General features: G+C 45.5%; 1 protein-coding gene across 5 annotated transcripts in view; it reads left to right on the top strand.

The window, feature by feature from the left end:
* Positions 1-27,676, top strand: part of lingo2 (leucine rich repeat and Ig domain containing 2) — a 196,190-nt gene that overhangs the window by 87,640 nt on the left and 80,874 nt on the right. For 2 of the 5 annotated variants that reach the window (XR_013779836.1, XM_079352034.1), the window contains exon 4: positions 26,763-26,849. The exons of 1 other annotated variant lie outside the window; for it this stretch is intronic. The gene's annotated coding sequence lies outside the window, so the exon portion shown is untranslated. Of the gene's footprint in view, positions 1-24,464; positions 24,596-24,679; positions 24,747-26,762; positions 26,850-27,676 lie in introns of all 5 variants that reach the window. 2 more of the 5 variants (XM_079352035.1, XM_079352036.1) reach the window with 2 other exon arrangements.

Below are 27,676 nucleotides of genomic sequence, written 5' to 3'. Positions count from 1 at the left end.
GTACCGTTCGTTCAGCGAGAGACTAGCAGTGATAGATAATTGCGGGTTGTCTCACCACAGTGGTAATTAATTAGGATTATTGGGGATTTGTAGATTTCCCAACCTCGGAGAAAGACCTAAGAATGAAAGTGGAATCAGGAGTCGTGGAGCTCGTAGTTCAAAGAGGAGGGGAGCGTGCCGGGGAGGGGGTTTAAAGTCTGGGGCCGGGAGGTCGCCCGCTGCTCTTCTGATGTGCTTTCTTAATTACCCTTATTGAATTCATTATTTAATTGCACTGTTGAACCTACTTAACCTTGCTGCCCTTCAGCGAAAAGATGATTTAGGAGGCTGCAGGGACCTCCACCTTGGAGAGGACGTCCAAGTTCGCTTCACCTCCGAGAGGTCGGCAAGTGGAATTAATCACCGTTTAAGAAACGCAGCAGACGGTGACAATCACACTTATATTAATAATTAAAATCAGCATCATTCAAATGTGATGCATCAATAAAAAGATCAACATTACAAATACTGGCTGTATTAAAAGTCTCTGCTGTTGATTGAGCTGTGAGAATCCTTCTTTATTCTGATGTCGTGTCAGTGCTCCCTGTCAGCCGTGGTCATGTCTCTGTCGAGGTCTCGCCGTGACATATCCGTCATGCGTTCTGCCCCGACATGTCAAAATAACTCATCACACAGTTCACACAGAAAAGACAGGCGACATGGTTCGGACAGAATCCCATTAAATTGTGATGGATGAGAAATACGGACGGTCAGAAAAACACTGAAATGAAACGTTATCGAGCCGTTCATTGAATATGCAGTTCATCGTGTGGAAGCTTCACCTCGATGAATAGAATCAATTAATGAAGAGATGATTCTCCTCGGCTTTTCTTTTTTTTCTAACGCCTAAATTACTTATGTGGTTCGAACTCTGCCCCTCTTCACGCTGCATCACAACTCTTCATTTACTGTTTTTTAAAGTCCCTAAATTAACCTTCAAACCTATTAAAAATCCTGCTTCATTACAACACGTTTAAAAATGATAACACGAACGTAATATCCAGCTTCCACGGGCACATTTTATAAATTCTGTTTTATTTGATGGTCCTCTGTTTTTATTTTGCTTCCTCACGCTGCAGGACATTTGTAAAAAGTTAGAAATGTTTTGCCAATTTTTTCATCCTCATATGTCTGACGCTCGTCTCTTTCGTGTGTGTAAGAATTCGAATGTTGTTGCACAGCTCTGTTCTCATGAAGTGAAAGCTACTGGCTAACTATCAGCGAAGCTTTCCAATAAACCTTTCCTGGCAACAAGTACACAAAAAAACACTCTTTTTTTGGCAAAGGAGATGTTAAAAGTAAACTTGTGCTCAAGATTTGGCTAAAAACGGCAACCATCAGTTTTGCAGTATCTTAATATCTGAGAAATATTAATCTTTAATTATGTCAGAAGGGAATTTGAGCTCAGAAATCTCTCCAAAAGAGCGGTGTCACCTAAATCAGGCTTTGCAAAAATGACATTGAGTTGCCAGAAAGACATGAAGGAGTGCTTTGAAATGAGTTATAAAGCCTGCACATAGAACACCTATCAGCTCCACTCCATTGGGCAAATGTGTCTGTTTACTCCGAGTCCTTGAAGGGCTCTGCTTTGGAGCTTGCCAGCGACTGGAACACATCTCACGGTCACATTTTCTCTCTGTTGCCATGGCAGTGCAGGCAGAAGTCGCCAGATAGTGATGATCATTTCTGCACACCTTTAGCATCCAACTCACTCGTGGAAAAATGCAAAAAGACAGACAGAGAGAGAGAGAGGGAGAGAGAGGGAGGGAGAACGAGAGCGAAGCATGCACCAATTTGTGCGTCTGTCCGTCTCGAGTATTGAAGGAGGCAGCTCGGCGGCGTCGGGATTCAGTGACAGAAAGAAGAAGCAAAAACAGCCCTGAGTGTCGGGCTGGATTCTCACACCCAGGAGGCCTGGCGTAGCGGATCATTTATTAATGTGTTGGTCCCGCTTCCTCTCATAGATGCTGCGTGAATGATTCATGAGTTAATTTATACAGTAAATAACAAAAGGTGAAGCAGTCCGTCCATACATCGGGAGCTTCGCCAAATAAAGCCTAACCCCTGTTTCTAACCTCTGCGTGGCACATTTACTCATCATGTATTTATGAAGCGTTTCAGCAGACCTTCATTGAGCCGCCGTCGTCGTCGTCTCATTTGACTAACTGACTTTGTTTCCTGCGTGCATCTCCCAGTTAAAGGAAATAGCCTGCAAAGACTTTCCTTTATGATGTGAGTGGGGGGGACTTTGAAGGAGTTTTCTGTCTTCCACTTCTCATTAGTACCGACTGTGATTCTGTGGCGACTCTGTAGGGTTTGCTGTGAAAGAAATGTATTCAGATCAAACTGAATTATGAAGTAGCCCTGGAAAATTGGGGTCAGTGATGGATGCCTTTGATTTTCCTTCTCTGTCTTGCAGCCGTGTGTCCACAGAGCTGAAATCTGAATTTAGTGGAAACATAATGGTCACTGAATCAACAAGAGCAAATCTTTCATTATGACGTGAAGGTCGGGTAGATTTAAGGAACCTTTACTCCGGGGTCCTTCGTTAAATATGGAGAAGACTCGATGTGCTGAACATTTAACGACAGTAGCCTGAAACAAATCTGCAAAACATTTACGACTTGATTAAACTACTACAAGTGAAAGGCTGAAACACAGGTTTCAGAGTTATGCTAAGCTTAGCAGTGCTAGCTTCTGTCCTCCTTAAAGGTTAAAGGAGCAGTCTGTAACTCTGCCCCTAGTGTTTAAAATGAGTACTGCAGTCTAAACTCTAATCATCACAGAGAGCTGTCTCCCCCCTCCTCTCACACAGGTCAGCATGTGGTGGACACTGTAGCTTCAGTGTTTAGCCAGCTCTGCATGGGTCCATTTTTCAGTTGCTGGCTATGCATCGCTCAGGTCGAGTGGTCATGTGACCGTTGCAGTAAACTTTACCTCCATTTTCTGGATCCAGACATCAGACAGCTCTGCTATGAAATGTCGTCGGTCCATCATTCGATTTTTAACATCGTCTCATTTTTTTTCACTGGCCGTGGAAGCAAGAGGTCCAAAAACCTTTTTTAATGTATATACATGTATACATGTCAAAGCGTTTGATCATTTAATACAGGTGACTGTAGATCTCATAGCACTCAATGAAGAAATGATTACCTGCCATTTCCACAGTGGCTCATGTGAGCTGACTAACTCCACTTTGCAGTGATTGTAAGGGAAGAACAGTTTTAGCACAGACTTTTTTTTATCTCAGCCAGCGGGACCTCCTGCGGTGCCACGCAGGAGGTCTGGAACAATCTGGGCTTGTAACCTCACCTCAAAAGAAAAACAAGCAGTGAGCACATCCATAACAAGTCCTTTGGCCTCCCTGCGAGTCCAACACCGGCGTGCAACAGCGGCGTTGAAGCACCACCAGTCATCTGCCTCTTTTCTCTAATAATCACGATGTATACGAAACACGCCCGTCCTCTCAGCGGACCCCCTTTAAAAGAAGAACGAGGATAAAAAAAAGGGGCCATAATGGTTTCCACAACTACCTCCGATTACACGGGAGGCATTGTGTCACTATTCATTAGTTATCATTACGTATATTTGCATGAGTAATGAGGGAGAAAGGGAACAGGTGAGGCGCTCCCTCCCTGTTGCTGGTGATAAAGTTGCAGCTTGACGTCTCTGATTACAAACCATTAATCAGCGATGGAGGTGGTTCACAGTCAGCCCGCATCAATCATCACAGGAGAGCACGGACACCTGCGACCGACGAGGGGGGGGCCACGGTTAGCTCGGCCCTTTTATCCAAACATATCCATCATGCATCAACAAACATATCCATCACGTCTTTTCATTTTATTCATATCGACTGAAATCAGACGAGAGGATGTTTGAGGAATCAATAAATCATTCTTTATAGTTGAATAGCTCCAATTAACTAAAAGCAGGTAAAAGACCTCACTCTACGTTACAATCCATCACGAGCAACATTTAGCAAAGTTACAGAGACAAGAAGCTGAATGAATCCCCGCTCTTTCTACACTGAAACCGCACGTCCACCCCCGTGCTGCATTCACTGACTCATGCAGAGGAAACATGGGATAATGGGAGGATGGGATAAGATGCAGGAAGGAGGCTCGGGACAACCAGTGGGGTTCGAAGCTGGATGGTTGTTGATGACGGTTCACCGTGTCAAAGTGCGACTCGGCTCTCTGAAGCCAGAAGAGTAAAAAGTTTAGTCTCCTTCATCGTGCGTTCAGATTCATATTCTTGTCAGCCAATGAACATAAATCCAACCTGTTAAATATGTTTGACTGGAGCCGCCGTTTTAATGAAGCGCCGACTGTGAGGAGGTTCCTCGATGGAACAGTTTGTAACGCCGCTCGGTTCCTTTTTCTTTTTTTACCCGTCTCCTTCATTTGGCCGAGAAACAAACAAACGTTTTTCATTTTCCAAACAAATTAACGACGATGATTAAAATAATACTTCTGCAATCGTGATGAATGGCACACGCTGAAAAAGTGTCACACAATGAACAGAGAATAAATGCAGGTGTATTAAATCACATCGTGCTCATTTAAAATATAACGTACAGCTTGTGAACACGGGCTCATAATCGAAGCTGACTTCTTTAAACGTGTTCATTTTGCTCACATTTAGAAACATAAAGCTGCTAATAAATGGCAGTGATGTGGCACCCCTCCCTCGGTGGGGGTCACATAGACGGCCAAAGAAAAAGCAGCAGAGCTAAATAAAAAAGTTCTGTGAGTCACTGATGCAAGAAATTGGGGTACAAATTGGGATTGTGCGTGACCTGGAAGGGATGAAATGAGAGGTCAAATCTTTCCTTTAAATGGAAATCCATCACGGCCCATATGCTGCTGCTTGTGTTTGTTTTTTTAAGCACAGGTGTCTCAGCTCTTTTCAAGCCAACGTGTCCCAACACACAGGTGCCCCCCCCCCCTTTTCTGCTTTGTCAACCACTAAATGCACAGCTGTAGGTTCACTCCGGTCAAAAAGTCCAGATGCTCTGGCGTATGCTTGGGCAGCACTCGTCATGCACTCCGGACCACACCGGCTCGACACAGATATGTTTCCAACGACGTGAAGCCTTTCTTTGTTTCTGTCAGAAAATATCTTTTTACTTCTGTCTCCGATGTTTTCCAGAAGTTTCCAGGGATTTTATTATTGTGTTGGTTTGGTGTTTAGTCTACTTGCCTGCGTCTCTGTCGTGGCATTGAGTTAAAAAAAAGGGGGGGGGGGGGGGGGGGTTTGAAGCTTCTGACCCTCTTAGATGCACTACGTCGGCTGTATCTTTGTTTTCCTGCTCCGACGCCACGTGCAGCGTTTGTGTCGCCAGGCGTTCGTCCCCTCGAGTTGTTGGAGCAGACGAACGTTCGTTTTACTCTCCTCGCAAAAATCAACAACATGTGTGTGCACGTGTGATCCCAGACAACTGTACCTTCATCAAATATAGATTCAAATCTCAGGTGAGGAAAAGCCAGCTGTTGTGCTGCCCTATTTTCCCGCTACCTTTGAATCCTTGAAGCAAGAACTTCTCTGCCCTAGGGGTCCCGGAAACTCCCCCCCTCCCCCCTCCGCTCCCTGGCAGGAGAGATAATTGAATAACCTGTATGTGTCAGATATTTTTGATTAATCACACCGGGGCGGCAGGTATGTATGGCCGGGTGCTAAGCAGAACCGTCTGCTGATTGGAATGTCACAGCTTCCATCCAAAATATAGCCATCTCGCCAAAAACGCCCTTGAGCGAACGCGCCCGCATCACGGCCGGCTCCAGGTGCGCCTCTTCTGGGACGCTTCAGGCTCTGAATCACCTGGCAGAAATCTATACAGAGTGTCTCAGAGGGATGGGAGACATCTTAATTACCCTGTTTAGGTGTTATGATTGATTTGGTTTGATTTACAAAAAACAATCACAGCTTTTCTGTACAAACCACGATGAAGAAAAGAATTGATTATCCCCGGAGGACACGCCGTACGAGCGTGTGAGGGTTTTAAAGCCTTTTAGCTTATTTTCTATAAATCTCATCACACATATTATTGCCCCCCCCCTCCCACACACACACATCTATGCATGTTGTTGTAAGTCAAAGAGGTGAGATCGATTTGAAAATGTAAAACTGGAGTTATGGTCAAGGTCGTACGCTCTTTTCAGCGTATGAATAGTCAATGCGTTGTCTTCATTCAGAGCAGTATGTATGCATGTGCCGTATGAATGTATGCAATATGTCTTCCTTTTCACGGCTCTTTGTCGAGGTCAGAGGTTTTTACAAAGGCCTCTTTGTCAAACTTCCTCTCCAGAAGAATACAGCAATAAGACTTTTCACAGTGGTGACATCCTGCTGCTGTGCTGTAACCGTGTCCGTGCTCATGTTTGAATATCAAGGGTGAAATAGGAAACGTACGAGGAAAAACTTCCGAATGGCCCTTTAAAGACCTCACATTCACCTCTCATGTCTGTGAAACCTGGAGAGCTGAAAGCCTCCTTTAAAGCCTCGCTTGTCTCTTTAAGGCGCCCCCCTCATCGCGTGACCACTCTTTTCTGATTGGTCAGAACGCTGCAGGGCTGCCAGGGGCGGGCAGCCCTCCAGTGCTCGGAGAAGAGAGTCTATGTTACAGCTCTTTTAGCGCCCTCTGCAGGCTCGCGGGGGAACACGCGTTGACCTCGTGATCGGCCATGTTTAGTTTGGGTGTCGACCCGTGTGTGAGTTCATCATAGATCAAATTTTACACCAACATTTCCCTCGCCAGATCACAAACACGCCACAGTCACAGGGCTTCATTTAGAGTCTCCAAAACTGAAAAAATGTGTTGTTCGATCGCTTGTTTAAGTTTCCTTTTCTCTTCTTATTAGAAAACCCTTCCTCTCAGACGTCTTAGTCAGCATGAGCAGAGAAAAGGTCGAGCTACTGTCTCAGATCCTCTGACATTAACGAGGAGTGAAAATCGATTGTCTGCTACATGGGGGGAAAAAGAACCTGTCTCAGACAAAAAATATATGCAGAGCTTCAACATTTCCTAAATACATCAAACACTCCAGCGTCCAATCAGTGTGAGCGCTTTCTTTGTGTGGACGGTTTGGACAGAACGAGGGAGGGAGTGGCAAGGTATCCGAGGATGCATTGAGCAGCGAGTTAGACTGTTTCAATACAAAATGAATGGAGGGTGAGTTTTGATTGACATGTGAGCTGCCACGCCCACATTTCTGGAAATGACTGAAGTTATTACAGTTCAGTTTCCTTCTACAATTCATGTCAGAGACGAAAACGAAACAAGCGAGGATCGAGAGAGGAGGAGAAGACGACGTCAGGAAGTGCAAACAAGTGAGCACAGGCACTGACAGGAAGTGACCAGCTTTCTTTTTCTTAAAGGTGCAAAGGGGAGTTTGGTAGTTTTGTTCCACCACCAGGGGGCGACAGAGCAGAAGAGTCTCGTCTTATGGAGGTCGGATCAGATGCCTTTTATTGGCAGAGCGTAGAGGACGGGAGGGAGTGAAGACGAGACGTTTCTCCAGCTGCTTTGTGAGTTTTAAATTTGATGAAGAGCGCTAACTGGGAGCCAGCGGAGGAAGATGAAGAGCGGTAACTGGGAGCCAGCGGAGGAAGATGAAGAGCGGTAACTGGGAGCCAGCGGAGGAAGATGAAGAGCGGAGTGACGTGTTTCCAGCTTCTGTTTTTAAACGAGGTTTTCCAACAGTCATGAATGTTTATTTACACTCAGATTTGTGTGGATTTGTAAATTCCTCCGTTTGTGAGATTTGTGCATCTTCAGTGCTTCATGACGTTTTGCTATCACATACAGATTTTTTACATTTGAAGTTTCCAGAGGCTTTAATTTGAAAAACCTGCCTCGACGATCCATTTCCTGTATTACTTTGAAGACGCATTACTGTGTGACCTGAAGCGACAGCTCTGCGACGACATAACGAGAAGACAATGTCAGCGTTTTAAGTACGTCCTCATCAGACACAAATTAAGTGACACTTTGCCCATTAACATTGAAACGAGCCTGATGGATTGACGAGCACGCCGCTCTGCTGTTTCACCGTGCGAGCGTCTGCCCCGGACCTGCCATCTGGCGGGAAAATGAAACGAGAGCTGCAAGGCATGCGACAATTCATTTTGTGAGGAGGAAAGACGAGAGAGTCCTTGTGGAGCAGCTCGGGGAGCGTGCAGAAAAAAAGAGAGGAGATGGAAAGGAAGGTTTTCACGCTGAGGGGACAAATGAGAGACGTGAACATGTGAAGCATAAATGAGGAGGAATCATCGTTCATCTGATTTGACGGTTTAAATACAAAGGAGACATTTTAGTTTCTTCACAAATCACAGGTCGTGTCAGTCTTTAAATCCTGATAAACAAGGTAGAGATGTTTCTGCATTGTTATTGTTTGAATATCACACCGTGCCAGTCTGTCTTTGAGTTCAGGAAACTCAAAACGAGCGCTAATAGCAACACTCATGAATTATTGCAGCAGAAAATAAGACGAGTGTGAAACATAGACGGGGAGAGAACGAGAGTCTGCCGGGCTCGGAAGTTCAAACAAAGTGTTGAGAAGATTGTCTTTGGTGGGAAATGCAAACAGTCAAAAAATTATATATATATATATTTTTTTTAAAGTACTTATTTAAAAAAGTACTTTGACATTTACAATTCCTGATTGGTCGCACTGCCTCCGACTAAAAAACCTGCAGCAGCCAATGAGAGCGAGCCGACTCAGAAGCACTTCCACATCCGTCTTCATTGTTGTTATTTCCTGTTTTCTGCTGCAAAACTGAACACACAGCCGGACAGTCAGCTGACGATGCCGGTGGTCATGCATGTTTTGTTTTGTTTTCTCCTGAAGTCACGTTTGATCCCGCGAGTTTCTGTGAGATTTTGTGGCATCGTTACTGCAAACAGACAGCGGGCGTGTGGTCTCCCAGTCCGACCCAACAAAGTGATCGCTGTCGAACATTTGATGCAAAGACACGATGATGCATCACAAGAATAATCGTGAACAGCTGCTAATAAGAGAAACGTGGAAGCTCTGAATTATTCCAGACAGATTTTCAGAGTGATCCGTAGCAGAGGTGGAAATCAGAGTCGGTGTCAGGAAACTGGAGGATCAGAGGATGGAGTGTCTCTCTCTGGCTCCCTCTCCCACCAGCCCTCCAGAAAGGGCTGAGAGGAGGTTCCTGTTACATCGGAAGACATTTTCTGTTCATGCATATCAGCTGACACGAGCCAAGCTGTTAGAGACCGGACCCACATTAACTCCGAGCCAAGCCATCAACCATCTGATGTGCAGCCATGTTTTCCTCACCACATTCAGTTCACCAGAAGAACTTCCTGCTTCCTCTTTCACGGGATGATTTGTATGTTTTATTTTATTTTGAAATTGACTGGATGCTCTGTGCGCTTCCTTGTCCCGACTTCCTGTCCGGGTCGATCTGTTCTGTCCAGCGTGTCACATGGTTGCAGGAACTCTCAGCGTATTTGAAATGAAGCTGAGGAGCGTGTAGCGGTGCTGCTGGCTCGCTCCGGAGACGGACCGCAGAGCCCGGCGGCAAAATAATGTGTCGCCCTTTACATCATCTAACTCAGCAGTGAGGATCTGTTGATGATTTAAGACTTTAAACAGAGATTCAAGTGATTGTTATCAAGTAGGAGATGAAAAACTAAAGAATAATTCAGTTTAGTCCGTGTCTTTCTTCTTCTTATTTCTTCTTCTTATCCGAGTGACCGGTTCCACCCCTTTTTACACAACCACTGATTTAATTTAATGGAAGAGCAATCTGCAGAAACCAGTGGGTTGTGTTCCAGTGACTCAAGTGCATTACAGACACATGGATGAACGCCCTTTTTTGCCGGGTGTAAGTGTGACTCCGAGTTGATTTGAGTGATGGCTAATGGCTGCACGATAATGAGGTGGAGAGGACACGGCATTCTTGTGAGCGTATGTCACCCATTAAGAGATGCATCTCTGCCCAAGCAGAAGTGCGCCGCTTAATTGGCTCATTTCATCATGGCCAAAAAAGCTTTAATTGGGTGACAAACGGAAAAGATGGATGGATCAGTTGTTGTGCAACAAAATGGAAGTAGCATGCGAGGTGATGCAGCTTGAGTCCTTGTGTGATGAAGAGAGTGGAGGCGTCTGAGGGATGATATTAATACATCATGCGACGTGGAAAACATGTTTTTATTTAGGTGTCTGGTATTCAATAAAGTGTCGTACACGTCTGTAAATGTGGGTGGAGCTAACTACTGGAAAATGCTGGTTTGCATACGAGAAGCCCTCGCTGTATGAATACGTAGGTCTGCTGTGCATTCCTGCATCTACGATAAAAATAATAACATGCACATGTGTTTGAAGTGTGAGAAAAATCCCCTTTGCTCACTTATAAAGCAGCTCTGTGTTAAAAAAGAACATAACCACAATGTTTAGTCTTTGAGTCATGGGAAGCACGAGTGACAGACATCGCTCAATGCTGCATTAATGATCAAATACAGCTGCTCCTGTCGAGCTCATTCTCTCTTTTGTGTTTACTTGTTGTAGCTCATTTTAGTCCAACATAATTGAAATTGCAAATTACTGTGACAGTAGGTATTCAGAACAACTCTCCAGTCAATAGTTTTGGAGATAAAGACAGAATAATTATGTGTTTTTTTTCCCATCCTCATAAGTGAGGCCATTATCTCGGCAGATGTGGAGGAGTGTTGAAGCTTCCGATCACGCGCCACCTATTACTGTAATGATGTTACGTCTTCCCCCCGGTGACACGGCTCGATCCCTTTCATCTCCTGCTCACAGTGAAGCTGAACCACTGACTCCAGCAGCTGGCATCAACACAGCTTTTACAGCTTTTATTTTCATCTGTGACAAACTCACTCATTTCAAAATAAGATACCTGAAGTCAGGTCTTTGTTAGCGTCACACATTGAGCTTTGTTAGCGTTCCTTTGAGCTGTTTGACCTCACTTTGGGGCCTCTAACCACTTCCTGTTTCTTTGCTCAACTTCCTGTCCTAACCTTCACTTTATTAGGAGGATGTGGATCGGGTGGTTCGGGGATTAGATCCCCACCTCCTGCAGTCCGATGTGTCCTTGGGAGAGACACTTAACCTTGAGTTGCTTCGTCGGCCATCAGTGTTTGAATGTGTAGTCGTGACCTGCAGTGTCAAAGAGCTGTGAGTAATCAAAAGACTGGAAAAGACCATTTATTTCAAAATAAAAGCATGATTGAATTCAAAGGTTACAAATTCAAAATAAAAGCGAAATTATTTGTTTTTCTTAAACATGAAAATGATGGAACTAAAAACATACAATTAAAAAAAAACCCAATTAAACCAATGTCCTCGCCGTTATGTCAACTGACCACGGGTGGTCCTCTTTGGATCTAAATCCAACCTCGACCCCGTGCTCGCATGTCATCACCCCTCCCCCCCCCCCACCCAACCATGTAACCATGTAACAATGTTACTTGATTGACAGCTCTGTGTTACAAGTGTCAGCACATAAAACCTTACAAGAATTATTGAAGATGAAGAAGACTCTGTCAAAGTGAAAAATGAATGAATCGCTGCTTGTTTTGTATTCAGCAGAAATAAGAAGGTTTTATTTACTCTAACACATAAAGAGAACTTTATTTTCTACCTTGTAATACGAATATTTGTCTCCAGTGAAATCTGCTTTACACGTCGATTTTCTTGTACAAATAGAGTTTAAAGAACAAATCATACACACTGTTGGCTTTTATGGCTGTGACTGTGTGTTCTCACGCCACAGCTTCAGCTCACTTTATAGAGGTTACCCACAGTGTGTGTGTGTGTGTGTGTGTGTGTGTGTGTGTGTGTTTGCACGCGCTGTGGTTAAAACCAACAGTGTATTATTTCATTCGCTCCACGTCTGCTCAGACCTTTTTAAAATGTAAACTTCATGGCGTCTGTCCCCTTTTTTTATTTATTTGAGCGTGGGATATTTGGAGTGTGTGTGTGTGTGTGTGTGTGTGCGTGTGTTTTGAAACCTTTAGTGGAGCCTGTAAATCGAGCCTGAGGGGGCCGCAGTACCGAGCATACAGAGAACACGAGAACTGCAGGTAACTCGGCCCGCCGCTCGCTCCAGTCTCCTCCGGCACACGCCTGCACGCTGTTCGAGTGCGCTGCGTCTGACAACAGTTTGAAAAAGTTACTGATGTAGAAACGTGGAAGCTCCACAACAGCCAAGGGTGGAGTGTGACTTGAAGAGTGACATACGTGTAAACAAACAAACAAAAAACAGGAAGCAGGAAGAAGGCATTAAATAAACTCTGCTCTGCGGGGGGTAAACCAGGATCAGCCCACATGTCTGACACGCACGCACTGACCAAACAAGCTCCGCCCCCCTGTCAGAGCGAGTGTCCATGAAATGGTAGCAGTGTCAGTGCATTTTTCCTGGACAGCCATGTGTCGGACAAATCAGCACCCAGCACATATTGACCAATCAGCAAGGTCTCCTGTCAGGAAGGAATAATATCGATCACTAACAGTTTCATACTGGAGGAAATGGATTTAAAATGTACGGAGTGTTTATGTTGGAAAAAGACATTTGAAGGCAGCATTAAGATGTCACAGTTTGCATTGAGAACACGTGATGGAAAGAATCAGACAAACACCTGCTCAGCTCAGCTCAGCTCGGCAGCTCAGAAACGCCCAGGTGCTCTCTCTCTCTCTCTCTCTCTTCTTCTCTATGTCTCCGTCTGTGTGTGTGTAGCTGGAGTGTGTGTAGCTGGAGTGTGTGTAGCTGGAGTGTGTGTTTGTGCGTAGAGGAACAGCATGAGTGCATTTCTGTGTGCCTTAACTATCCCGGTGGTGCCTTGCCTACAAGGTAGCGACCTATTTTTCTTGGCGTTGAACGAAGTAGACGTTTGAACAAAGATAGAGAGGGGGGGTGGGGGGGGGGGGTGTTGGATCAGTTCCTCTGCTTTTATTCAGGCCTGTGGATTAATTACCCCGTACCTAAACCTGATCCCGTGCAGTGAGCAAGACACTTTGGCATCAACCTGATCAATAATGCATTTTTCTGTCTCTCCATTTAATTTGCACGCAGGCCCCACACTGGTGTTACCATCTCCTTTTAAAAGTGCAGAGGACACCTGATACCTAAAGTGCAATGCTCCACCCCCCCCCCCCCCCAACCAACCAACCTCCACGCCATGCACCATGATACCCCCTCCCGTCTCCACTGCTGGCAGACAAATTGACTCTCTCTTAATGTGGCGTACGGAGAGAAAAAAAAATCAACTCAATCCTCAGGCGCTCGGTAATGAGATACGTGACATGTCGAATTAGCTGGAGGGTTTGTACAAATTTGTTCCTGTTTTGGTTTGAATTGTTGGCACTCTACGTTTCTTCGGCGAACACGAGGAAAAGCTCGTGTTAGAGGAGCACGACGAGGCGCGGCGGGAGCTTCAACTCCCGAGAGAAGCAGCACAGTTAGCAGCCGTCGAACAGGAGGAGCTGTTAGCGGGAAGGTCAAACTAACGGGGGAGACAGGTAGGTTATCTGATCTCGTCTGATTTATCTGTGTGTGTGTGTGTGTGTGTGTGTGTGTGTGTGTGTGTTCGGCCCTCCTTTGAAAGGAGAGCCTCACACTCTCGCTTCGTAAAGCTTGTGGTTTCCCTTCGTTTCCTGATAGAGTAGCCGCTCTCGAATGTTGAGTCTCCAGACGTGGTGACCTGGAGGGCGGGAAGCTGCACCTTGACAGAGTCGGAGCTTCACTGAAGTTCAGCTGTTGGGAAGTTTAAGTGAATCAGAAAAGAGGCTTTGTGTTGGACGGAAACTGGACACACCCCTGTTTCGAGCAAGTAGAGAGCGGCTGTGATTGGCTCCTTATATGGAAGCTAACCCTGATTGGCTGTTCGATTTAGACCAGATAATTAAAAAAAAGAAGCACATGTATTTAAAGGAGCGCTTCAGTACAACATGCAGAGATGAATCATTGAAACTCTAACACATGACGTGCTGCTGCTTTAAAGGTGAGCGTCCTCCTTCACGCAGCTTCACTTGTCCTTGTGTTTGTTCTGCGAGTTAGCAGCGCTGCCACGCAGACGCTTTGTTAAACGGCACATTCACTGCGCTGGTTAAGTGTTTGAGGGTCGTCAGCACTCACATGCACCTTCGTAGAGATCCAGACTGATATCATTAGAGCGTTGAGTGCAGAACGCCGTGCCAATTAACCAGCTGCCTGACTTCTGGCAATGCAGCGAACAAATAAACTCCTCTCTCTCTCTCTCTCTCTCTCTCCCCCCTGCATCGCATCTGTGTACCTCTGCATCTCTATTCTGCTAAGTGCAGTGGAATATGATCTTAATCTTTTATTATGTTTAAGACAGAAAGCTTGGAATTAATTGCCGATTAAAACGGCGTTAACCCGACGACACCATTTCCTGCAGAGCGATAGCAGCGTGGCAGCGGAGGGGAGTTAAACGGGAGCGTTTCTTCACCTTCTGCAATCTTCCCGTCTCTACTGAGTACGGGTGTGAAGACTTCATTACAAGCACATGAATATTGTTTTATTAGCGATAAAGTCAGTCGTTGGCTCCTCTAAGTGAGTAACAGCGATGTGTGTAAATCCCAGCAGAAATTTCTCAGGGGTCACCAAGTGTTTTTCAGGTGTTTACAATAATAAAGTCGTGATGTTTGAACCCGTTATACTGAGTGGATATCGTAGATGACAAGCAGACAGATCACGCTCTAGACCTCCTCATGACGATATGTAAAAGACAGGGCGCTTTAAAGGCCCTGACACACCGAGCAGAAAACGTGAAGACGACAGCCGACAGCAGATCACCGCCTACGTTCTGCGTGAGAGGAAACAGCTCTCCGTGCCAGCAGGCGGCGCTAGTCTGTAACTGTGATTATAAAAAAGGAGAAACCAGAAGACGAGGAGGACGGAGAAAGCGTTGTTTTGATGTGACGCTCACCACTGGAGAATAATGTCTGATACACAGTCTCCTCTTGAAGTCGTTTACTTGCTTTGGTCACGCCCATTTTTCTTCTCGCGCACTGATTCGTTTAGCTGAACGAATACCAGAGGAGCGATTCGTTTTGAGACAAGTCAGAACGACGACGGTCAACAGGGTGACAGTGTTCACCGAGGAACAACCAGTCATGACCACGAGGCCTCCAGCAGCTCGCATCAAAACAAAAGTGCAGAATCCACTGAAAATACAACAACCAATCAGAGAGAAGCACGCTAATTCAACATGCAGCTGATGGGTAGCGACGTAGCCGGACAGCCGACGAGCTCCTCGGTGTGTCAGGACCTTAAAAGTTCTGTTTTAACCTTTTTAAACAGAAGTTAGCTCACATTAAAAATGTTTTTTTTTTTCCTCCGGTTTGTTGACAACAACAAAAAAAAAGCAGCTCGAGAGGTTTAAGAAATGCAGGTTAATGAAAACACCGAGTTGTTTTTTTTCTCTCCAGCCGGGGGACGAGTGTGCACTGCAGGCACGAGAGTTTCCTGCTTACAGCTGCCTCTTCCTATTTGTCTCCGTTACACGCTGAGGTGCAGCCACGTGTGTTTTATCAAACACACACATTCCTGGTAAATCATATTTATGTGTGGAGCTCCCGGAGACAAGGCACAAATATCTCTGCTGTTTGTATTTTTATCCAGATGTGGGGACATAAAGCCAGAGAGTGGCGTAATGTACCCGTGTAACTCAATCTCTAAGCAGCCCGCCACCCAGCGCAGAAATGTAGCTTCTCCGGCTCGCAAGACTCTCTCATTTCCCTGCTGTGACCTTTTCCACTTCCCTTCTGCCGAGGGACCGGCCTGATCCCGGAGCAGCCGTTTGAGCAAGACGGGGAAAAAAAAAAAAAAAAAAAAGTAAAGAGATAGCAGCAAAATGTTTTGCTTTCATTTACGGGGCTGAAGTGGAAGAGGCTGCAGACGCTTAACTGTAAGGAGCTCTTTAACCACGCAGACGTCATAAAGCGTGTAAGCCTACTGATGTTTGCTTGTGTCATCATGTGGTTCAACATGACATGGGATAAACTGTGCATCATCATCATCATCATCAGCAGTGTTGAAGCTTCAGCGAGGGGAGCCTCTGATAGCGAGCTCATTCAAAATGTCTGCAGTCGATTAACTCGGCTGTTTGTTTTAGCTAAGTTTGAGCGAGGCCCGGGAGCGCTGTGGCGGATCATTTGAAAGACAAACACGTGATGTAACATAGGGGCCTTGTAAATATTGTAGCAGCACAAAGTCACTCAGGAAATAAATAAGTGATGACAAAAATACCTCCAGCTTTATCCGACGCGTTGCATGCATACAGAATGAGGGAGTGCCCGCCGCTTCGCTCTGAGGGGGATGATATCTCCCCCCCGTCCCTCCGGGGTAATTGCTTCGGACATATTCTCTGACCTCTCCCGTGTCTTAACAGGCGGAACAATCAAGCGATTGAGCTCTCCAGACTTCAGGAACGGTGCTTTGATTATCTTCCACACATTCATAGTGAAATCATCTCTGTGTAGAAACATGGGGACGACTGTATCCAAGGAAAACGACTTCCTCCGTTCTGACCGTGCCTTTCTAGTCCATCAGAATCGACAGTAAGAGACTCTGTAGCCTTCTGTCAAGCTAGTTGTGACGACTTTTTTCAGACTGTGTGGACTCCGACTTGTGAATCTAGACTGGTCAAGGCCGCTGATCTCCCGTTTTTCCACGTCATCACTGTGATTAGAAGGAAAACGTCCTCTTTCTAAAAGAACAAATCACTTCCACTCATTTGTAGTTGGATTTTTATAAGTGACAGCCGCAGCCTTCGCGAGGATTTCTGAGTATCGTTTCTAGTTTTGGTCTCCCTCTATCAGCTGACTCATTGTTCACCAATAAAGAGCTTTACATGATGCGTTCTCCTTAAAGATGAAACGTCACGTTTAAACAATAACAGTCGTACTCGCTGAACGGCCTCAGCAGATATAACGGTGCATGTTTAATCTTTGTGAAATATCCTGGATGACATTGTGTGTGTTTGATGTCGTTTGTAAAGCCGACAAGGGAGCATTGAGCTCACTGATGTGAAACAGTAGAGCCTCCTGACCAACCGTTACACGGCGCCCACCTGTCAATCAGCTCAGCTACACGCCTTATTGTGAATAACTCTGATCCTTCATCCAATCAAAACTGCTGAGTCATCAAAACATTCCCCCCCCGTACAGTGTGTGTGGATGGAGACATGAGCTAATCACACCTATGTGCTGTAAACATGTTCATGTCTGCTGTAAAAACAGGCTTTTTGAATGGGTGTGTATGTGACTTCCTGTGCGTCTGCAGCCAGCCTCTAGTGGACACTTCAGGAACTGCAGGAGGTTGCACCATTGGCTTTATTTTTCACACCAAATAAAAAAAAATCAAGCATGTAAGGTCAGTGGATGAGCGCGACTGGATCATCAGAACGAGCCGTTCGTGGGTTAAAGAGAGCTCGGGGGTGAAGGGTGCAGGTCCAACCTCACGCCCGTGTCCTCGAAGACGACGCTGAGCACTTCCTGCTCGCCCACTGGTCGATCCTCGATGTGAGCTTAATGCTCCGTAATGAGAAATCACTCTGATCCGCTCTTCAGAGACGAACCCCGCAGATAAAACCTTGACCTCTCCGCTTCCTTCCTCTGCAGATAATTAGCCAATTGTTTTCTTTTAATCATAAACGCTTTATTTGCATGACAAAAGGAAAAACTGAGTTCAGCACTTTGCCATAAAATCAAAGATTTCATGCTCTCTTCTTCTCATGCTCCCGGTCCGAGCATCGTCACATGACGAAATAAAGAACCTGAGTTGAGAAGTGTGATCGAAGGTCCGAGTCCACAGGTGAGGACAAATGAATCAATATATTTCAGTATCATTTGCCCACCTTGTTGTGGATTATTTGGGAGTTGGTGGCCTGCTGTGTCATGCTGCTAATAGTGATTAGCAAACAATTAGGAACAGATTACTGCCACCTGGATTGGAGCGTTCAATCCGTGTTGACGGACTGCGGCGTGCACATACGTTTGAATCGGGGATTACAGTCATCCAAGAGCCGATGTCTTCCACCTCCAATATAATAGCACTTAAAGAGACTAAAACTAATATATCCACTAAAGGAAATACATGCCAAAAAAATAATCATTCCTGTGAATTCCCCTGCACAGAGAGAGAAAGAAATGCAGAGTGTCAGAAAGACCAACAGCTTTTCCCTTTATGTACAATTTCAGAAGACTTAAGTGATTCTCAATCCCAGCATGCCTCAGCCTGCCACCGCCATGACAGATGCTCCAAAATTGAATATAGATTTCGGTGAGCAAGGCAGGCGTGCCTGATGAATCTCAATTTGCTGCTGTCCATATTTCATAGTCCTCACTATGGAGAGCTCAAGGGGAGGCAGAGAGCGCTCCGGCTGCACCTGCCAACCTGTCAGACGGCTCGTGTCAGAGGATGATGTGTGCCTCATAGAAGCCCATATTTGTCCCACACTAATTCATGCCCTTCGTCATTTTATCACCAAAGTGTGCGTCCGTGAGCAGGAGGGAAGGAAGAGACGCTGAAAAAAGGCACGCTTCATTTCACAGCCTGCGAGGGAAAGAGCGCCCACATGATGACAATTGCTCGGCAGTAGGAGATTGTAGAAACGGCGTACAGTAGCTGCAGGGTGGAACGAAGGCAGAGAGCTTCCCCAAGGTGGGTGGAGGTGCCTCTGCTGCCGTGTACCTGGACGTCTATTTATAGCGTTGTTTTGAAGTGCTCATAAAATGACACTGAATGCTTTGGTGTTGAGCTCGTGTTAGGTGGATAATCTCTGCTTTATTGGATCACGTGTTACAGCTGTTACTGCTCTTATTGAATCTTGTATGTTTCTATTTCATAACCCACTTCATGGCATGTTGCGTGCGCTTCACGCTGCAGTTGAAAATTTTTTCTTCAGTGCAGCTTCTCGTAGACATGAGAAATCATCCCTTCCTCCTTTTCACCTCCACCTATCACATGAAGTTATTTCACAGACTGTGCACACGCGTCACGTCTGTGCAGCCTCAGAGGAGCTGCAGGAGGAGAAAAAAAAGCAGGCCTCCAAACATGCTGCTAATGAGCAACCAGTCATGTAACCAAATCCTGCAACACAGTGTATGTCAGGAGCATCGTGGTACATTATGCAACATAATAAGCTCAATGAAACAGAACAAAGTCAGAGACACGGAGGTGCGTGTTGAAAATGAATGCGTGGAATAACAGCTTCATTATCGGTGTTATTTAGGCCACGCTGAGCTCACAGTGTACTCACAAGAAAAGAGTTCATCTCACTTTGATGTGACCTGATATAATATCATGGAAATGATGCAAGCAAGTCGGTTCAATGTCAAAGCAGAGCGGAGGAAAGTTTCTGTGAGGGATTCAAAAAGAAAAGGAACAATTAAAACATTGTGAGAAGAGAGCCTTCAACACACGGATCATATCGTCTGTATCACAGTCTGTTTGAAATCTGGGATATGAATGAGTAAACTATAAGCAGCGAGTAACAGAGGCATCACGAGTAAATGGGTGCAAGTTGGCCCCGCCCACCTTTAGAGGAATGGACGAATATTGAAGCAGATCAGCATGTTGGAGGAGTTCACACTTTCTTTGAGACTTTGAGCTGTGAATTCAGACTTCATCTCGTTTCTCAGTTTGATGTTTGCACGATCACAGGAAGTAAGCTCCCAAACGTCGTAGTAAACGAAAGCTTGAAGAAAAAGACAATCATACTTTCCAAAGTCCCAGAGCAAAGATGGACAAACAAAATAACAAGAGCAAAGACGTCTGTGAAGCAGTGAAGCTCAATGGAAATGTTATTTTGCTTTCTGTAAGAAGGAGTGGTTTTGTCTCGTCCCTATGTACAGAGGCTGTGTTTGAATCTGACCTTCGCCCTTTGCTGCATGTCCTCCTCCTCTCTCCCCTCCAAACACTTCCTGTCTCTCTTCAGCTGTCCGGTACAATGAAGTCAAAAAAAAAAAAACCCGCCCCCCCAAGACCCCATCAAAAGATATTTGAATAATACCTGAGAAATGTCGTCATCAATTCATATCTAGGATGGAATAGTAAAATAGATTAATGCATTGCAGACGTAATTAACATTTCACAAATCATCACACCATGTATTTTATCAGCACCTGTTTAATTGTGGTATTAATTATTTCACGCGTCTGTAATTTAATCAGAAAGAATTCAACGTTAACCTGATCTATCATCATTAATCTAAGAGAGCAGAAGCCTTGAGACAACACGCCGTGGTGCCAGCTTTGAAAGAAAACTCTGCAGCCTCTGCTGCTGCATTTTTGAATTTAAGAGTCGAGGCTGCAGGAAGGAGTCTTTGATGAACGCTGAAGTTGAACAGCAGCCAGTATATATGATCATGAGCCGCCCTCTTTAAGGAAGAGATTTGTCAAAAAGGTTTTTTTGTGTGTGTGTAATCTCTGCAGCAGGGCCAAGCTTTAGACTTCCACGCAGTTATCAGAGCGAACGGCAGTCTACAATTTAGATTTCATGTCGAAGCGTTCAGAGCAATACTCATTACGACTCTTCACCAGCTCATTAAATGTATCATGCTGAAATATCATCCAGTGCCCCCTGCAGTCACACTGTCAGACACACTCCCAACACAATCCAAGTCGTCCAAAGAGAGAGACACAGTCTTTGTCTTCAAAGGATGACGTATTAGTAGGATAGAAAGAACCATAAGCACACACTTCTCTTCTGGTGGTGTGCCGTTTATTCTTGACAGGTGTTTTTGTTACTCTTAAAAAAAAAAAATTGCACGATGCCACCAGGGGGTGCAGGAGAAGGCAGAGCTTTCCGCTGTGATTAAAGCAGACGTGCTACATGTGTCTGCGTGTGTTGCCGCATCTCATTAAGGGGAAGGTATGGGCCACTGAGCCGGCTAAAGGGATCAGATATGAAGCATGTGGTGGTGCAGCCCCCCCTCCCCCCTCCAGCCTACCCGCAAACGCAGCCGCTCTTCTTCTTTTTTTTCTCCCCTCCATCCTTTGAGGACTCATGCTGAGGCCCCTGGAGCCAAGGCCCGTCAAAATGGTTCCACTTGATGCAAAGACCCTCAGGAAGCCCCCCTGTCAGAATGAACACAGGCCGCGCACACAATAGAGTATATAGTGTTTGTAAATGGAGCGTGGCACATCAAGAAGATCGAGAAAATGTACAAGTGCACTCACATGTGGGGTTGTTATTACAGCAAATTGAAATGTCGAGAAAAAAGTATGTGATGAAAAATGTGAATGTGTTTGTCACTCGTAACGCTAACGCAGGCATGCAAACAGACACGTGTATGTCCTCGTTTTCCTTTGTTTTTCTCCGTCTTCTTTACTGAGCTGCAAATTTTTACAATGAACACAACTGTTCAGATTGTGCGAGCCGTTTTGTATTATTTTTTTTATCCAGTAGATGTCGCCCTTGAGCTCCAGCATTAAACCCTGTTAGGCCACGCCTCCTCCATAATGACACCTCCGCTGTCCTCCAGAAACACACCTCCAACCCCCCCCCCCCCCCCCCAATCAGAACGCGCGTCCTCGGCCCGAGCTGTGACCGGCGTTGTTGTTGTGCTAGCATGCTAATGTTAGCGCTCTTTCGTTAGCTGGTATCTTCAATCACCTGTGTCCTGCACTGTTGTGTTAGCATGCTAATGTTAGCGCTCTTTCGTTAGCTTCGTTAGCTTCATGTAAAGTGACACAGAATGATCTAAAAACTCTTCATCCAAATAATCAGTGAGTATGTTCTTCTTCTTCTTGACTCAAACAGCTTTTATACACAAGGGGAGGAGCCTGCCGTCCCGTCCATGTAAACACAGCTCTGACAACAACACAGCCAGCAGGACTCCAGCTTCTCCCTCACTGGAGACAGTCAGGACTCACACACACATTCACACAGGACACACTGCAGTTATGATTGATGGGTAACATGTTGGACACTCTTCCTTTAAAGTGCGCTGCAGGATTCGTCGTTCTCTCACACTAAGCCATGAAAGTCCTCGCATAAGATGCTCATCTTCAAAGTGATATAATTGAACATTTATAATGAATTCATAGTTAGAGTACAGTTTGTACTATGTTGTTTATTTTTACTCCTGCCTGTCGTAGATGAAAGCGCCTGCAGCGTCTCGTGTGTCAGTCAAGGTTCCTAAAAGAGCTCGAGTCGTTCTTTGCGACTGTTCGTCGAGTCGATCGTTGTACTTTGGATGTGAAGTGCTGCAAAAAAAAAATCCCACCAATCCCTGAACCGAGCTATCAAAGATTGATGTGAGCCGGTTTACCCAGAGGGCAGTTTGTTTTTACCCGTGGTGTGATGGGACCTGAAAGCTTGGTCAGACTTCTTGAGCAGTTCGGCCCATGTTAGGGAAAACATACAAACACTCTCAGCCAACACACGAGAGGAAGACTGAATGTAAAGCAGCCGGCCTGTGAGTGGGCCGTAACGGTGAAACCATGTGACGTTGTTGCTCTTGGGTTCGCGTTCACTCTTCAAGTGTGTGTCGGTCACACTCGCAGGAAAGTAAAAGAGCTGAGAGTAGAGACCGGCATGACACGAAATAAATGATGCATAAGACGAGCAGACAACAACAACAACAACCTCCCACTGATAAACAGGGACCATGACTTCATTATGCCGGGTTAAAGTCAACTTGAAAGGGGAGTTGAGTGATTGGCCGGATGTTTGACCTTCAATTCTGATTTAACTTTTATTTAACATCCATGTTGTCTTATTGTTTTTTATTGCCAAGTACATTTACACATACGAGGAGTTTGTCTTGGTGTATTGGTGCAAAAACAGTTAACATGGAATCTTTTCCTCTGTAGACTGTATTTATGCTGTTTGACGCCCGGTGTTAAAAGTCCACGCCAGTTTAGGTCAGATTGAGGTGTTTTCAAAGCGAGAGTATATCGACGCCCGAGTGCAATATCTCTATATTTAAACGTAGTGACTGTTTAAGAAGCAGCTCCAGGCGACCTTCTATCAGTCACAGGTCGCTTGTACGTGAAGCAGACTCTCAGCGCGTCCTCGGTTTGAACCCGTTGACAGGACTTTGCATGTTCTCTGTGTGGCCGCCTGGGCTTCACTCGGCTTCCTCGCAGACTTCAAAGACATTCAGGTTAGTGTGTGTTCTCACCGCTGACGAGGTTGAACTCTGCCTCACTCCCAGTGTCAGCTGGGACCGGCCATGGCAAAAAGCATAGACGGCTTATTGATCTCACAAGACAGAATGGAGGCTTCCAAGTTTTGGAGGAGGGTCGAGAGGACTCATTGATTTCATGTTAGCGTTTTAGCTTCTCGTTAGCTTACAGGAAACAAAAAAGCATCCATTGTTTACTCCCACCCTGTTGTTGTAATCGGAGCATCGACATATGTTATAGAAAGATAATTAGTCCTTTTTACACATAATGCTGATCAGCAAAGAAATATAAGTAAGAGGAAGCCAAAGGTTTTAAACAGCCCTCCAGTGTTCGCTAACACGTGAAGCCTTGTGTGTGTGGCGGCGGCGGCGGCGTGGGAGTGATGGATGTAATTTAATGGTTGGCATTAACTTCCTGGAGGGCCTCACTCTCACATCTTCAACTCCCTCGCTCATTTTCCACCTTCACTGAAGCAGACCAACTTCTTAATTGGCATAATAATGTGATTAATTGCTTTCTTGTCGTTGGGCCCGCTGAGTTTTACACAGTAAAGAAGTATAAATCAGGCGTGTATTTACAAGCAATCAAACGCTCCCAATCTAAAAAGGAACATATAAAAGAGACCCAGCTGTGGAGACTAATTGGTTCTGCTTTATTAGCTGTGTATCATTAGCTGAAAGGAAAGAAGTTTGGATCAGGAGGGCGAGTTATTTTGGCTTGCAGTGAAATCACCTCGGATAAACGTTGAAATTAAAAAACGTCTGACTGAAAGCAGAAACACTGTTGACTGTTTCTGATCCTGCATAATAAACCTCGGCTTCATCCTGCACCTTTCCAACCATTTCAAAAAGACAAATATTTATCATTATTGTTCAATAAATATTCACTGCTACAACTGTGAAGTCCTAACGTGTCTCCTCGAGTACCAAAAAGTCCGGATAGAGTTACAAGAGGCGGGGTTACACCCTGGACTTTACCAGCCAATCACAGAGCTGACACATAGAAACAGACAACCAGCCTATACGGGGAAATTTAGATTCAGCAGGTAACCTAACCGGCATGTGTTCGGACTGTGGGAGGAAGATGGAGAGAAGCCACGCCGTACACGGGGAGAACATACAGACTCCACACAGAGAGGCGAGGTCTGTCAGGCAGGGATTCAAACCAGCAACCTCCTCTCTGTGAGGGGACAGAGCTGAACCGCTAATGCAGCCACACAAAAAAAAGCATTTTTGCTACCAATGACTGAACAGGTGTTCTTCTTCTCAGCAGCACCAGGAATTCACGGTAAATAAATCCTGTTTCCCGCTCTCTGAAAATCCGCCCTGAATATCTGAAATGGGGCCGTGGCAGTAAAGAACGCAGGCTGATGAAGTGCTGATGTCTTTTACAACATCCAGGTGCTCCTGCATACTAAGAGCCTTTATGGTCACATAATTAAGCAGGGACATCATTGTCTTGATTGGAGTGCATCTTGATTCCAGGTGGCGAATGGCGCGCTAATGCATCTCTGCGAATTGGGGCCAAGCTTATTGGGGGTCAAGGAAATTGGTGAGAATATTTTTAAAGTGATTAATCTTTAATGACTGGTAATGAAATCATAATATATGCATTGATAAACTGCATTTAAGCATGAATCATAGTCTTGTTTATACGCCGGCATTTATCTGGAACTCAGTAATATTGATTTTTTTAAAGAGAACCAAAGGCAGGAAAAACCGTAATAAAGGACGGGAGAGCGATGGAGAGCTGAGGCTGGTGGGCGGTGACACCAAAGGCCCAGTCTCCAAACACACAGTCTGGTGTGTGTGTGTGTGTGTGTGTGTGTGTGTCAGAGGATGGGAGGCTTCAGGACGTGGTGTGTGAGTGTAGGAGGTCGAAGCTGGTTGTGTCGTTGCTTGGCTGCACCATGGAGACGACATGGGACGTCCAAGCCAACAATATTTAATTTATCCACATTTTCCTTCCATTTTCTTCTGCATACATCAAACTGTTTTTTTGTTTTTGTTACGGAGGACTTTACGCCGGAGAAATCTGGACTGTTGGTCAGCACAAATGTGTAGCATGGATAGAAAGTCAATCATATCGTGGACTCCTCCCCTCCCGTCTGACAGGGAGAGTCTCAACAACCAGAACCAGAAGAAGCTCCGGAGCATTCCTCCTAAAATTATCTGGATCTTTTCAGGAGTTCATTTGTAAAAAAAAAAAAATGGCTACCCGGTGATTCTTCAGTGAACTACATGAGGAGAAAGGAATCCAGTGCGTCAGTGTGGGATGTCAAAGACGATTGGCTCATATGTCACATCAAGGGCAGACAGAGAGGGGAACATTATAAATTCTGTAAAATCTCCCTTCCACAGCTCATCAATATTCTGCGGTCATTGTGAGGAAGTGGATTCAGGCTTAACGAGGAGATCCAACAGATAAATGATCAAAAAACAGGACAGCGATTGCCCTTGAACTATTAATGGTGTACTAATAGCGCAGGGTGTCAAGAGTGATTTCAACAAGAGTGTTCAAGTGAGTCAAACTTTTTCTTTTTTTTCTTTTTTTAATCTCTCTGTGTTGCCTTTGGACTTGAAGGAGATAACTGTCTCCTCTTTCTCTCCCACTCTCGCTCTCATCAACGCATTACCAACTCAGGCACGCCTTTTTGCATAATCACCATCCACAGTGTTTCCTCCTGCAGTCTGGATAAGGGGGCTCATTATAGAAGAGAGGGTAGATGGCCAGGGAGCAGAGTGCTCTGCGTAGGTCACAATGTTTGCTCGGAATTCAAAAAAAAAAAAAAAAAAAGAAGTAGAAAATCAGGAAATTCTGGTCAAATTGAATCTCTGGACGGAGCAGAGTGCTGAGACTGTACAGTGTTTAGAAATAAGATCAAATAAAACCACGGACTATAATTATTGATCCTGCAGGGGGCGCTGGAGTCCCCCGAGTGTTCTTGCAGGGGGCGCTGGAGTCCCCCGTGTGTCCCTGCAGGGGGCGCTGGAGTCCCCCGTGTGTTCCTGCAGGGGGCGCTGGAGTCCTCCGTGTGTCCCTGCAGGGGGCGCTGGAGTCCCCCGTGTGTTCCTGCAGGGGGCGCTGGAGTCCTCTGTGTGTCCCTGCAGGGGGCGCTGGAGTCCCCCGTGTGTTCCTGCAGGGGGCGCTGGAGTCCTCCGTGTGTCCCTGCAGGGGGCGCTGGAGTCCCGTGGATGGCGGTCTCCGTGCTGGAAATGCTGTCTCAGGCTAACTTTGAGTCAAGCTAACGACAGGCTGAGAGCTGAGGCGGGTTTTAAGCCTCCTGACAAACCGTTACATGGCGCCCACCTGTCAATCAGCTCAGCTACACGCCTGACTGTGGAGAACTCGTATCGTTCATAAAATCAAAATGATCCGTCTGCACGGTGTGCCAGTGATGACACAGTGATGTGACTGCCAGCCTCTAGTGGACACTCAAAGAACTGCAGGATTGTGCACTTCTGTATTGGCCCCATTAGATGGCATGTTGTCACTCCCTCCTTGTTTCTTCACTGTCCGTTTCATTTCCAAGCACTGTTTGACCACTTCCTGCTCTTCTCCTTACAGATCAAACGAGGAGAATAGGGAGGACCACAACAAAAGAAGAGAGTGAAGAATAGGCCATGGCTGAGGGGATGATTGCTTCTCAAAGTGGTGAGCAGCAGACACTGTTTCTTTGCGGCTTTGTCCCTTCGAGTTGTCGTTACTTCCTTGGTGCCTTTAAGTTAGATAGAAATGGACGTATTGCATAAGATAGAAAAAATCCCTCTCTGTGCTCTCTGTTCGGTCAGGAGGACATGATTGTGTGACTCACTGCCTGAAACCATTTTAAAGTTTAGTGTGCCGTTCAAATATTGTTGCTCGTTTTATAACAGCTACAACATTTTTCATTCTGAAAACTAAAAATCCTCTTCATGGATCTCCAGCTGCGGTTTGAAGAGCAGCTTATTACTGTACTGATCTCCGTTATGCACAGATATTACTCGATGTACTCACGAGTCAAACCGCCTTTCGTTTAAGTTTCGTTGAATAACTCTAGCAGTTCTCTGTCACCAGCAGAGGGCGCTGTATTAATTACAACGCACGTACACGATCAGTTACTCTCCAGTTGAGCGGCCACAACACAATAAATGTGTTTATCTGAATCGATATCTCTACAGATCGAGGAGAAAATCGAAGAAAGATATCGGCCAATATATACGATTATTTTTTTCTGTATCGTCCCCAAAAATCCAAATCAGTCAGGCTCAAAGTCTTCCCTTGCCTCATACAGAAAGGAGCAGCTGTATCAGGAGGTAGACATGGCAGCCATGTTGCCTCGTGTTGCGCTGCCCTGCATGAAGCTGGGAGCAAAGTAGGACGCTCATTGTTACATGACTGACTAAAGTAGTTCACTCACAGCCTTCTCTGAACTCAAATGCCGTTATGTCATGAGCTCAAAGAAGTAAATGGCTTGTTTGATTCACGTCTTTTAGCCTCGT

Source organism: Symphodus melops (genome assembly GCF_947650265.1).
Source record: "Symphodus melops genome assembly, chromosome: 9".
Taxonomy (NCBI): domain Eukaryota; kingdom Metazoa; phylum Chordata; class Actinopteri; order Labriformes; family Labridae; genus Symphodus; species Symphodus melops.
Note: the sequence above shows the minus strand (reverse complement) of the source record. Positions and strands in the feature narration are given on the sequence as shown.